The sequence below is a fragment of the Balaenoptera physalus genome (assembly GCF_965194825.1).
Source record: "Balaenoptera physalus genome assembly, chromosome: 9".
NCBI lineage: Eukaryota > Metazoa > Chordata > Mammalia > Artiodactyla > Balaenopteridae > Balaenoptera > Balaenoptera physalus.
In genome coordinates, this window is record NC_138888.1 from 70,862,817 (window position 1) to 70,876,286 (window position 13,470).

A 13,470-nucleotide genomic window follows, 5' to 3' on the forward strand; every position below is an offset into this window, starting at 1 on the left:
AAATTGCTACATATTCCATCATGATAGCTGGTGAAGCCTACTATTGCTCTATTATATAAATCTAAATTATGCTTACATCCCTCCTATCATTAACTTTTAAAAATAATTAAGTGTACGGTTTAAGTTATCTTCACATGCAGAGAGAACAGTTCATTGTGATCTAGAAGTTAAGCTATATAATTACCTTAATGGATAATTTTGTTACTAACTTATTTGTGCAGGGATCCTCTATCATTTGTTGACATGGGAAGCTGTATCTTCATTTGCATCAATTGTTTGAAATGGAACCAGCTGGGTCCTGATTATATAAGTAAGGTCACAAGATTACCAGATTTAGACAGATTTTTAAAATTAGGCTAGTACTATGGACTAAATATTTGTATTCCCCCCACCCTGGAAAATTCATATGTTGAAATCCTAACCCCCAAGGACATGGTCTTAGGAGGTGGGGCCTTTGGAAGGTGATTAGGTCATGAGGGTGGAGCCCTCATGAATGGAATTAGTGCCCTTATAAAAGAGGCCCCACATTATGCTAAGTGAAATAAGTCAGACAGAGAAAGACAAATACTCTATGATATCATTTATATGTGGAATCTAAAACATACAGCAAACTAGTGAATATGGCAAAACATTAGCTGACTCACAGATAGAGAGAGCAAACCAGTAGTTACCAGTGGGGAGAAAGAAGGGGGAAGGGGCAGTATAGGGGCAAGGAAGTAGGAGGTGCAAACTATTAGCTATAGAATAACCTACAAGGATATATCTTACAACATGGGGGATATAGACAATATTTTATAATGATAAATGAAGGATAACCTTTAAAAATTGTGAATCACTATATTGTATACCTGTAACATATATTGATAATATTGTACAGCAACTATACTTCAATTAAAAAATTTTTTTAAATAAAAAATAATGCAAACTTATAAATAAATAAGTAAGGCGAGATCCCTCACTCCTTCTGCCACATGAGGTTGTGATTATGAATGGCTGCTCACCGCTCTGAAGCCAATAAAGGGGCAAGGGTGGTAGAGAGGAAAGTTTGCTTCATTTCGGAGCCAGCAACAGGGTGGGGGAGGGGCAGGGCGGACTCCTGTCCAAAGGCTGACTTCCCCCACTGACCATCAGTGGGCAAGAGCTTTTCTAGGCAGAGGGAGGGGCTACATGTAGAAACAGCAGAGTCAGCTCTGACAGTCATCTTGAAATTGGTCATGCCGTGGTCTGACCAGTGTCATCTTGATGGCTTTCAGTACAGTTAGTCTTCAGTTCCAGGGTCGGTTTGTTTCCATTTGTATGAGGCCAGTTCTCAGAATTGTGACAGCTTATGTCAAGGCTACAGTCTGGTCATCATGTATCAATAGTTCTTCCACCTGGTGGGGTTTCAGTATCTACAAGACAGCTCAAAGGATATGAGGATATGGCTCAGAATGTTCTCTATAGACCTTGAGGAGGAACTAAAGATCCTTGACTTTGCTTAATGACTAAACTATTATTATTTTGTCCTGTTTGACTGTTTTCCTTTGCTTCTGAATTTTTTTTCACTTCTCTGATTACACTTATTCTTTGACTAAAGTTTTTCTACAGACAAAAGACAGGCGGAGGACATGGCAGAGGGGGGAGGACCACAGGGTCCTGCTCCATTTCAGTTACAGAAAAAAGCTGGCCATCTATGAACCTGGAAATGACCTCTCACCAAATACCAAATCTGCTAGTGCCACGTACTTCCCAGCCTCCAGAAATGTAAGTAAACGTTTATAAGCCACCCTGTGTATGGTATTTTGTTATAAGAGCTCAAACAGATTAAGACAGGTGTCCATGCCAGGCTTCATTGATCTAGAAAGCCCTAAGAAGAGAATCATAACACAGACTCATGCAATGGTGGAGCAAAACCAAGCCATTTGGGAAAAATATCTATTCTCTCTTCAACAGAGAATAGACAAATCCTGGTTTGCTGCTGAGTGCCTGACTTTCAGACAGCAAATGGACTTGAACCTGAACTGCCTTATCACAAACTATTTGTTATTACTGATGTATCTTCCATAAAGTTGAGCATGTTCAGCAATACCCCCTCATAAAGTAGAAGTAATGTGTATATGATGGGTCTTCAACAGTCCCAAAGGATCAAGTACTCATACTCCAAGTGCACTTACCCCTACGGCATTTCCACATTTCCCTCAACCTAACTCTATGGCCTTATAAGGTGTTCCTTATGACAGGAAGGGGGTCAGGATTGGCCCATGACAACTGACAGTTAATATGGATATAAATTTGCTTTCTCTTTCCACACCATGGGTCTGTTACCAAAACCATGCAATGAATTTCTGAATATTTTATTCACTCCTATAGTATTTCATGGAATATTGCTTCAGATCAAGAAACTCCCTTTTCAGTGAAAGTAATAAACAATACTCTATTGCTCATGGGATACACTGGAGCAGTAGCTTTATAGAAATGGAAGACTTACTATGGAGGATACAGTTAGACAAGAGTTTTGAGGCATCTGGGCTGGGCAAGTGTAAGATGCCCTCAGTGGTGTGCAGGCGCTTACTCATACCAGGGTGCAGGACCTGATTGTTAAGTGTTCAGAAATTTTATAAGCCAGTTGTTAAACACAACCATTATTAAAATTAAATTATATAAACCTAAAATTAAATTATATTAAAAACAAAAATAATCAATACTCAAAATTCATCATTTCCTAGTTATCTTACTGAATTTTGCTACTACCTCTGCTCTTCAGGTTATATTTATTGTACCTTTGTGGTGGAAATACTATACAGTGATGTGTTACTGCACAGCTCTTCCCAATTCTGTGTTCAATATGTCAGACGTGGTAGGAGTGTTTACACTACCCAAATCATCAAATGTTATAAATAGGGGCATTTTTTTTCCCCAGAGCTCATTCTTAATCATATACCACTACCTCTGGGTGCTCTTATAGCAGATGCAATATTTACTCTGAGCCAGTAGGCAATTTGAGATTTCGTTTTTCTCTATAGATGAAATGTAGGGGATCCAGAAACCAAGGGACTAGAAGTGAGAGTGGCATCCCTCGCTATTACACCTAATGACCTGCTTAAAAATTTTCACTTCACTTCCCTACAACCTTGGCCTTTCCTTGATTAAACATTTTAGTATTCAAGGGAGAATGTTTTCATCAGCAGATCCATTGAAATGGAAGTTGGTAGTGACACTTAGTCCTCTGAGGTTTTTAATACCCCTGAACAAATAACCAAAAAACACAGGAGGTTAATTAGTTAAAGATCTTGATCATCACGGGAAATCATTTTGCTGCTTGAACAGCGGGGCAGGAATCATGGGACATGCACTCAGGACATCCTCTGAGTTGCCTCCTGGTGATGCTGGGCCCATAGTTAGAGTTAACAGAGACCAGTAACTCTATCCAGATGAAGCTACCAGGATGCACACCTTTCAATAAGGAAGGCTGGGTCACCCCAGCCTAAAGAACCTAAACCAGCTGAGGCTTTGGCTGAGGGCAAAAAGAACATGAAATGGAGTGCAGAAAAAGGTTGTGGACACCATGTGGAATATCATGACCAGCTTCAGAAAAGAGGACTGTAGTGGCCAATCACGTTTACTTTCCTACTTTTTCATATATTCATATTATTTAATTGTTTTTCCTATCCCCTTCCCATTCCATTTGAAAAAGTAATTTTATTATTTAGTCCATAGGTTACAGGAATCAGGAAAGAATTCCAACCAGTCTACAGGAGTAATGAATATCACCCAACAAGACTTCAGATCTCCCTTTTTGGGGAGAGAATGAGAGCATTTTTATTTGGAAGAAAAATCGTTGCTTTATATAAGAGGGAGCATGGTGTAGTTGCTGTTTCATTGTTTAGAAGCTGAAATACGGGAAGAAGAGTGTTGAGTAACCACAGATGTGAACAGTGGTGTGTACTGTGTATTGTCTCTCTCAACATTTGCTTTAACCCCTTTCTGCTTCTCTCCTAAACTGAAAAAAAGAAGAAGGAGGAGGAAGAGGAGGAAGAAGAAGAATTTAAAAAACACAAATTCTCTCGAAGGTAGGGTTTCTGGCACGGCTTTGGTTTTGCCAAGCACATACAGCTCTGCAAGACTTAGAAGGAGAAAGTTGCCAGTGTGAGGAAGTGGCTGAACACATGGCTAGTGGATCTTCTTGCTTGCACGTTGGCAAAGGAATTTGGCCCTTGAAGGCAGTAACAGTGGAGGTTTCAGTGCCCAGACTCTATGTCATAGGTGCTAAGGTGTATGAGATGGTAGCAATGGGGTTTCTACCAGAACAGTTCTGTGTCATGGCTGGGCATTTCTCTTAGCTATTCTTTTTCCTGGTCATGTAGCTATGAAATCACTTTTCTGACCCTGGAGGAAATTCTTTAAGCTACCTACACCTATTAATAAATTCTTTCCTGTTTAAAGTAGCTGGAGTTCTACCATCTGCAGCTGAGTCCTGATTCGTTATTCTGATACACCATCTCTACAAACAACCCCAATTTCTCACATAATGTTACTGCTGTAGGGAAGTTCAAGTACAGTGGAATTTAGCATGTACCTTCTTAGATTTTGGTTAAGGAAAATTCCACTAACATCTATTACAGTAGCATGGAGGACAAGGTAGTGTGACACTATTTAGCACAACTCAGAGAGTCAACTACTTGAGAAAAGAGACCATATCTACTCATCCTTTTCATGCAGCCTCAAAACACCAAAATAATGTGCTGGACTGAGCCTGAAAGCTGACCGTTCAGTGGAAGATGCTAGAACAGCTCAGTGCTTATTCCAAAGCCAGTGAATTCAGGGAGTTCACGTTCTGCCTTTAGAAATTATGTCCACTGTAATTCAGAATACATCAAATACCCTTTTTTGGTTCAAATACTCTACCTTAGAAGTGGAATAGCAACAGCTGACTACTTCTTAATGGTGCCATGAATAATGATAATAATCATGAATAAAAATTCCTAGGCATTTACTACATGATAGGTAGTTTTCTAAATGTTTTATACGCATTAGCCTGTTTAATCTTTACAACTACCTTCTAAGTTACTATACGTATCATGTTCATTTTACAGATGACGAAACTAAGGTGAGTCAAGATCACATGTATAAGATTCTAGAATTTGAATCCAGGCAGTCTGGCCCCAGATCCTACACCTTTCACCACTCTGCTTTATTGTAAGTAAAATAAAAAATCATTATATAAATCATTACATAGTGCACCAGAGATCTAAGGAGCAGAGAAATGCATTGAGAGTAGCATGGAAAGTATAACTTCTGATGACTAGAAGCTATTAGCATGGCATCAGAATAATTTTGAATAGATTTTACGGTAAAGTATTTTTTCCTTTTAGACTCTATGTATAATTAGGAAATCTAATATTTATTGACTCCTAGTGTGTAGATACGTTCTCATCTCTATATTGGGAAGCTTGGGGTTGGATGTAGGGGTCCTATTAGTAATAGACATGAATATGATCCCTTTTTAAAAAAAAGAGATTGAGATTTAGATAGGAAGACAAAATATATATGTCTGGGTCAACAGTCAGCTCCTAAGGAGAACAATCATATTTTTTCCTTAAGATCTCCATATTCCCAGTCCATAATACCTGGAACTTAACAGAAAACAGTGTTTGTTTGTTTGTTTTTAGCTGAATAAACATCAGTCCCCTTGTAATAATATGCTATAGGAATTTATGGGCCTAAGAATTTAATAACATCTGGAATAACTGAGATTTCAGGGAGAGAGTGGGATCTGGGAATTAAAGGCTGGGAAGAATTAAATAAGGAGAAGAGAGAAGGCAGGAGTATCTCAGGTGAAGAAACAAAAGCAGTGAAACTGTGGAGGTAGAAAGAGTAACATAATCCAAGCAGCCACCACGATGTCCTGTTGAGGGCCATTCATTCATCTGAAGGCCGGGTAGGCAGCTGGATATCTGGAAGACAGTATACTAGGCTATTATGATGGGCACATTGTTTTTTAAATGTTCTTTGGAAAAAATCAAGCCAGTTTGAAGCAGGTAACTTTTCAACCTCATTCAGTTTTAGTGGTCAATTCTGGGCATTCATTATCTGTGAAAGGGTGAGGATTGTGTCCAGAATTACTGTTGATGCACTGGCAAGAAAAGTGCTATTTACTGTATTGTTTTTATTTTATAAAGAGAGAGAGACTATCTAGAATATGCAAATAAAAAACTTAATTGCCCCGGAGTTATTCCTCCCCTTCCCCAAAGCTACGATGCTGCCAGGGAAATAAATTACTTCAAGAATCTTGATGATTAAACAGCAAGAGAAAATGACTGTGGTAGTGGGCAGATTTGAACGCCTGACGACTCAAATGTGGATCAGTTGCATCAGTCACATCTGAAACAGTGGACTAATTTCAGAAATAATTATGAATTGTCTTCTAAAAGACTTCTCTTCAAATAATCTTGTTAATGGGCCCCACTATTTCATTGCTATGTCAGTTACCAATATGCCACTTACAAATATTTGTGATTCCTCTGCAAGACTGAAAATATTCATTGGGTGATTGGGGCTGAGCTTAGCTTGGAGACTGTGGAATGATTTAAGTCTCATCCCGAGCCCTCCCTGAAGCAGCCACTGGTCCTGCAGAAGATGCGTTTTCCCCTTTTCCCAGGAAAGACTTGCATTGGTGTCTCTGCAACGTTGTCATATGCGCTGTCCTCTTTTTCACACTTTCCTTCTGCTCCCCTCCCTATGGTATCATGTTGCATCAGGTCCTTTAAAGTGCCTATGATATTGGGATGCCATGAAGAAGGATAATTCTGAGTCTTTGTGGGTTCTTAAGGATTCTTTCCCGATCACTCCAACACTTTTACTCTAAGGTACTGCTGGCATTTTACTATTTCCATTTTGGCATTTTCCCAAATTTTATTTCCATTTCCCTAAATTTTAACACCCATGAGTCATGCCCTGTGGAATCCCCCTAATCCCACCCCACCCAATTTTGACTAGTTTCCTTGATGTTGAACAGAGGCATATATTTTCAAGATGAAATGACATGGTGGGGTGTTGTCTGCAACCATAAACAGAGTATTGTTCAAGTTAGGAATAATCCCTTTTGGTAAAATGAGACATTTTCAGAATATGCAAATGTGTCTGTATATGTGTGAAAGCAGACTGTTACTCTTTTAGCAATTGTTTTATCTCTGATAATGATGCTTGGATACGTATTGACTCACAGGTAAATAGGATGCCCCAGAATGTCCTACTTATTACAAAGGAACTCATAAAGTAAATAATCCATAAAATGAAAAATTTGTTAGTGGCATAGAGCTTGACATGAAGAAAGATATCAATTGTTCAACATCTCTACTAATGATAAATCAAGTGAGAATTATGGTAAGTTAAAGTAAGGTGATCTTAGATTATATATCAGAAATAATTTTCCAACAGTGAAGGTCGTTATGCTTGATATGGCCTGTGGAATATCCATAAGAGAAAAACTTACATATATTTGTGTAGTTTAATTATGATCTTCCATAAAGATTCAATGATTAATATACACCCTGTCTAATCCCATACACACACACAGACACACATACACACACACAAAATTGAGGTAGTTTTTAAGAAAATGTACAATAAAACAAGATATAAGAAGTAAAAACTCAGACTCAGGGAAAAAATTAGATTATTCCTCCCACACACACCAAGAATATTTTTACTGAATTGCAATGTGGTGTAAAGCAATCTGTTTGTTTATACTGAGGGTCATTATTTAAAAAAACAAACAAACAAAAAAACCCCAACAGCTTCATAAAACTCATTATTGGATCAAATTTTAAAATACTGTCAAGATCATTGCTTCCGGTAAATGTGGTTTCCAGGGAGATCTGGTAAGGATGGGAGATCTGACAGGCAGGGATTAGTAGGATGTTCAGTATGCTCATAAAACAACATATTTTAAGTTAAACATACACATCACACATTATGTTATAGAGACCCAAGCTAGCTTCTGTTAGTTGGGTTGCTATGGCAGCAGGATGCCAATTCTCTTGAGACCACCAGCTGACTATAAACTAATGCCTCACAGCATGCTCACCCATCAGTCAGGCTGCGGCTGCAACTAAATCTACGTAGATGGAGATCATTGGGAAGTGGAGACTACCGAGGGCTGACCAGAAGAATGAGAAGCTGGAGAACCAGGCCTGATAATGGCCAGATCAGGGGAACACCAGGGATTTAGCATCAGAAAGGACAGCATGGGTAGCAGGCGTCTGATCTGGCTCTGTCACTGCCATTGTGATAAATGTGATAGCCCCTTCCTCTCTGTGTCACTTGCTTCAGATTGAGAATCCTGGGAGGAATTATCTGACTGTCCAGATTAGAACATAAGCTCACTCCACATTTCTCCTGAAGTAAATGGCATTACTGTTTGGCTTGGGCAAAAACCCTTGAAGTCACCCTAGACACCTCCTTCTTTCTCACCTCACATCCAATGCATTAGCAGATCCTATAAGCTCTATTTTCAACATCTGTTCTGAATTCAACCACTTCTCAATAGTTGGGACAGTCAAGACTCTACACACACTTACTATTGACTCCAGGTGTAGCATGATTCCTGCCGTCTTGGCCAATTAGATCACGAGCTCACTAAAAAAAAAAAAAAAAAACCACTAATGAGGAAAGAGGTTGAGCGACTCATTCAGGTTGGGTTTTCTCCTTCACAGTGGGAGATTTTAGCTTTCAGGATTCACGTAGGGCACAACTATACTTCTGCTCTGGGGCCATTTTGAAAGGTCCATCTACTATCCTCTGCCAAACCTTCACGTAACCAATTCTCCAATCTCATTTCTCTGACTATGTAGCCAGATTATTAGGCATGACAATGAGATGGTCTTAACTAGACTTGTTCGCCTTGAAATTCTATCTCTTTTTCCACTATCCCAGGGAATTACTCCTGGGACAGAAGATCTTCCCCAAAGTTAAAAAGGGAAAAAGATGCAAAATGGGATCAATGAGAAAACCTGGAGAACAAGATCAGAAGGTCCACCACCTAAATAATGAGTTCAAAAAAGAGAGGCTAGAAAAAAATGGAGTTGAGGAAACTATGAATGAAAGAATTCAAGAAAATGCCCTAGAAATTTAGGATAGACTCTCCATATTAAAAAGGCTTAACTGGTATCCATCATAATGGATGAAAACACACTCACACAAATATTATTGTGAATTTTCAGAACTTTGCAGCCAAATAAAAGTTGTATAAGATTCAAATAAAAAAAAAGTCACATACAAATAATCAGGTATCAGAATGAATTTGTATTTCTTAACAGCAACTCTAGAAGAAAGAAATTAAGCAATACCTTTGAAATTCTAAACAAAATTTATTTCCAAGCTAGAATTCTATCTCTAACCAAATTATCAATCAAGTAAAATTAAGAAAATTTTCAGACATTCAAACATCTAAAAAAAAATTATATCAATGCACCTCTTCTCAAGAAGCTAGCTACTAGAACATATGCGCTACCCACACCAGACATTAAAACAAAAAAGAGAAAGACATGGGATTTACAATGACAACTGAGCACCTGATGTGGAGAGTTAGAACAGATGGGAGTAGTGTAACTCAGGAGACACACAGACTGGTGAAAGGCTGTCATTCTCAAGATGCCTGTTAGCTACACTTCTACCATCCTTTAACCTGAGAACAGAATGCCCAGGGAGCCTGGCCCCTATTCTTGGCTTGCCTTGACATATGTTACTGAAGTTTCTGCTCTCCCCTCCAAGCCTTGCTGTGTGAATTGGCGGAGGACACTCACCCCAGATGAATTCCAACTGATTAGGTCAGGCTCACATAGGATAATCTTCCTTTTGATTAACTTAAAGTCAACTGAATCACATGTACAGTATCTTTTCACAGCAGAGCCTAGATTAGTGTTGGATTGAATAACAGGCAGGAGGGGTGCGTATCCCACGAAATGGTCAATGCCTCCCTTCTGCTATCCAACTGTCCTGGGAGAATGCCCACCCTAACTGGGAAGAGACTAGAAACAGAGTTCTTGGGACTGTAACTCATCCTAGCCAAGTTGACACATCAAAAAGCATCACAGGGGCTTCCCTGGTGGCGCAGTGGTTGAGAATCTGCCTGCCAATGAAGGGGACACGGGTTCGAGCCCTGGCCTGGGAAGATCCCACATGCCGCGGAGCAACTGGGCCCATGAGCCACAACTACTGAGCCTGCGCGTCTGGAGCCTGTGCTCCACAACAAGAGAGGCCGCGATAGTGAGAGGCCCATGCACCGCGATGAAGAGTGGCCCCCGCTTGCCACAACTAGAGAAAGCCCTCACACAGAAACGAAGACCCAACACAGCCAAAACTAAATAAATAAATAGATCATCACGTTAAGAAAAATAAAAGAATATAGCTTGTGTATTTTCCATGTTTAGAAACTTAAATTTGTGACTGTGATTCAGATAACAAAAAGGACAGTGAGTCTCATGCCAAATCGTTTCTTCCTTGCCCATTGCCCTCTGTAAAAGAAATGAACATATTCTTGATTTTGAATACATACAGTGGGCCAGAAACTGTTTTAAGTGCTTTACATTTATTAACTCAGAATTTAATTTATGTCTTCAGAGAACAATAAATAACTCTCTGATATGCGCTTCACAGAACAGTTCACTGCATCTTTGGATGGAGTTAACTACATTTTTTATAAATTTCCCCCAGGAGAAGCAACAGGTAGAAAAGAAACAGAGAGCTATCTGTTATCTGAATAAAAAGTCATACATAACTTAATGAAAAGTTGTGATTTTTTTTTTCTGTTAACAAAATAAATCTATTGGTGACACTATTCATTCATCCTGGACTAAGTAGACAGCTACGGTTCAGACACGATAAAAGATTTACCGAGAGCATACCAATGGAAAGTTCTCCTTCAGAATGTTCTTATAAATTAGCCCATTTCAAAACATAATTAAGGATTCTCCAGTAGGAATAAGATCTTGCGGAAACTGTTCTTATCAAGAAACAAATGTGGGTTGTTTTCATAACCCCTGGACCCAATTTGTACCAATAATATTCATAATCAACAGTGATGTGTTTTCAAAAGCTTCTCAGAAAGGGCTAAGCTCACTGTTGTTTATTTCTCCGAGGATATAATTGAAGCAGCTGCAGGAGAACTTAGTACCATTCATTTTCTTGAAGTATATAATTTCTACTAATTGTTAGATTACCATGTTTGTAGATTATAGCATCGTGATGCCAGTGGACTTTAGGCAAAATTTCAATGCAAATTGCAATACAAAGGCCTGATTATTACACTAAGGAGGAAAATTAAAATAGCCAGATTTTGTTTGGTCAAGCAAAAGGTTCAGCTTGATCAATAGTTTAAAATGACTTTTATTATTTTGTCTTATTACAAAGTTACACAGGTTTTTTTAATGCCAAATTTTAAAAATATATTCATCAACAGGAAGGAAACGAAAAGTCATCTGTAATCTTACTTTGAAGATAGCAATTATCACATGGTTTTTAATTTCCTTCCACACTTTAGAAAACGTACATACATATACACATTCATAATTTACTTTTACAAAGAGGAGATCATATTATATATTCTATTTTAATCATATATCTATATATTGGGTTGGCCAAAAAGTTCCTTCAGGTTTTTCGGTAAGATGGTATGGATAAGCCCAAACAAACTTTTTGCCCAACCCAACATTATAACTATTATCTCCTATCATAGTACCTTACTATGTGATGCATAATTATATATAATTAATTATAAATTATTGTGAATATTAATTATTCTTATCATAAATTATTTAACCAATCCCTTATTGTTGGACATTTACTTGTGTCCTTTTTTTTCCCGCAATGATAACCCATGCTGTGATGAAGATTCTTGCCACAATGTTTAATAAGATAGTTTCGGAAGATGCCGGAAGACTAAGACGCGGAGATCACCTTCCTCCCCACAGATACATCAGAAATACATCTACACGTGGAACTGCTCCTCTAGAACACCCACTGAACGCTGGCAGAAGACGTCAGACCTCCCAAAAGGCAAGAAACTCCCCACGTACCTGGGTAGGGCAAAAGAAAAAAGAAAAAACAGAGACAAAAGAATAGGGACGGGACCTGCACCAGTGGGAGGGAGCTGTAAAGGAGGAAAGCTTTCCACACACTAGGAAGCCCCTTCGCGGGTGGAGACTGCGGGTGGCGGAGGGGGGACGCTTCGAAGCCACGGAGGAGAGCGCAGCCACAGGGGTGCGGAGGGCAAAGTGGAGAGATTCCCGCACAGAGGATCGGTGCCAAGCAGCAATCACCAGCCCGAGAGGCTTGTCTGCTCACCCGCCGGAGCGGGCGTGGGCTGGGAGCTCAGGCTCGGGCTTTGGTCGGATCCCAGGGAGAGGACGGGTTGGCGGCGTGAACCCAGCCTGAAGGGGCCAGTGCACCACAGCTAGCCAGGAGGGAGTCCGGGAAAAAGTCTGGAGATGCCAAAGAGGCAAGAGACTTTTTCTTGCCTCTTTGTTTCCTGGTGCGCGAGGAGAGGGGATTCAGAGCACCGCCTAAACGAGCTCCACAGACGGGCGCGAGCCGCGGCTATCAGCGCGGACCCCAGAGACGGGCATGAGACGCTAAGGCTGCTGCTGCCGCCACATAGAAGCCTGTGTGCGACAGGTCACTATCCACACCGCCCCTCCCAGGAGCCTGTGCAGCCCGCCACTGCCAGAGTCCTGTGATCCATGGACAACTTCACTGGGAGAACGCACGGCGCGCCTCAGGCTGCTGCAATGTCACACAGGCCTTTGCCGCCGTAGGCTCGCCCCGCATCCGAACCCCTCCCTCCCCCCGCCTGAGCGAGCCAGAGCCCCCGAATCAGCTGCTCCTTTAACCCCATCCTGTCTGAGCGAAGAAAAGACGCCCTCAGGCGACCTACACGCAGAGGCGGGTCCAAATCCAAAGCTGAACCCTGGGAGCTGTCCGAATAAAGAAGAGAAAGGGAAAATTCTCCCAGCAGCCTCAGAAGCAGCGGATTAAAGCTCCACAATCAACTTGATGTAACTGCATCTGTTGAACACCTGAATAGACAACGAATCATCCCAAATGGAGGAGATGGACGTTGGGAGAAGGATATATTATTTTTTCCCCTTTTCCTCTTTTTGTGAGTGTATATGTGTATGCTTCTGGGTGAGATTTTGTCTGTATAGCTTTGCTTTCACCATTGGTCCTAGGGTTTGGTCCATCCATTTTTTTTGTTTTGTTTTACTTAAAAAAAATTTTTTTCTTAATAAATTTTTTCTTAATAATATTTAACTTATTTTTTATTTTAAAAAATTAAAAAAAGTTTTTTCTTAATAAATTTTTTCTTAATAATTTTTTTCTTATTTTTTATTATAATAGCTTTATTTTATCTTACTTTATTTCATTTTATTTTATTTTATCCTCTTTCTTTCTTTCTTTCTTTCTATTTTTTCTCCCTTTTATTCTGAGCCATGT

General features: G+C 39.8%; 2 long non-coding RNA genes across 4 annotated transcripts in view; one reads left to right on the forward strand and one right to left on the reverse strand.

Annotated features, from left to right (window-relative positions):
• Nucleotides 1-13,470, reverse strand: part of LOC309666540 — a 444,368-nt gene that overhangs the window by 1,323 nt on the left and 429,575 nt on the right. For 2 of the 3 annotated variants that reach the window (XR_014267155.1, XR_014267156.1), the window contains one exon: nt 5,691-8,616. This is a non-coding gene — a long non-coding RNA (uncharacterized lncRNA). Of the gene's footprint in view, nt 1-1,559; nt 8,617-13,470 lie in introns of those variants that run through there. The other variant, XR_014267154.1, reaches the window with a different exon arrangement.
• On the forward strand, nt 5,071-10,357 carry LOC309666543. The gene is made up of 2 exons (XR_014267160.1): nt 5,071-5,175; nt 7,205-10,357. It is a non-coding gene; the product is annotated as an uncharacterized lncRNA (long non-coding RNA).